At 45.1% G+C, this 812-nt stretch overlaps 1 non-coding gene across 1 annotated transcript; it reads right to left on the minus strand.

The window, feature by feature from the left end:
• Nucleotides 1-368: 368 nt before the first annotated feature.
• On the minus strand, nucleotides 369-440 carry Trnat-cgu (transfer RNA threonine (anticodon CGU)). Its single transcript has one exon. It is a non-coding gene; the product is annotated as a tRNA-Thr (tRNA).
• Between the last annotated feature and the right edge of the window lie 372 nt (nucleotides 441-812).

Consider the following 812-nt stretch of genomic DNA (forward strand, 5'->3'; position numbering starts at 1 on the left):
TATAAAGCAGCACTCACGGTTTTGGACGTGGGTGTGCATTGCTAGGAAACGGTAAAACGATTTAGTGCGCACTATATACCGAAAACCAAACGCGACCAGGAACTGCTGGCCTCGTGAGTGTTGCCGGGCCGAACGATAATTGTTAGCTGTCACGTTTTTTGCTTCTTCTTATCACGTGACTGTCATTGATTCATGCTTCACGAAATTTGAAACGTTCACTGCGCTAGTGAAACGCTTCAATAATGTTTGGAATGCTAGAAATGAAGCTCTTTTTAAGCAAAATACTGGTAAAGTAAATCATGAAGCAAAACATCAAAAATGAAAGTCCCACCCACCACCACCTTTCAAACAACTTCAACAACAAACTTTGCCTCCTGTGAGGTTTGAACTCACGACCGCTGGTTTACGAGACCAGCGCTCTACCACTGAGCTAAAGAGGCACATGCATCGTTACGATCCCCAAAACAGAGGAGACTTCCCCACCCAAATCTAGCGCTCCAAAGCCGTGGTTGCTTTAAATTTGCTTCACAAAAAAGAACTGCGACTACGAGGGTCTCAAGCCGCCAAAAGCTTTACTTTTTCTGGCAGGGTGTGCGTTTTAAAGCAGAATTTAAAAGGCCCCGAGCTAAAGTCTTGCTTCAAAACCACACCTCTTGCCGTTTCTTTACAAGGGTCCACACTTTTACATTTACTGCGTGCCCTTTAAAGGTGTACCGACCTGGACTCTAAATATGCTGCCCACACCCACCATTGCACATATGACCGATTTCGGAGGTTAGCCCACTTTGTAATTGCTTTTGCACCACACACAC

This window comes from Anopheles maculipalpis, chromosome 2RL (assembly GCF_943734695.1).
Source record: "Anopheles maculipalpis chromosome 2RL, idAnoMacuDA_375_x, whole genome shotgun sequence".
NCBI lineage: Eukaryota > Metazoa > Arthropoda > Insecta > Diptera > Culicidae > Anopheles > Anopheles maculipalpis.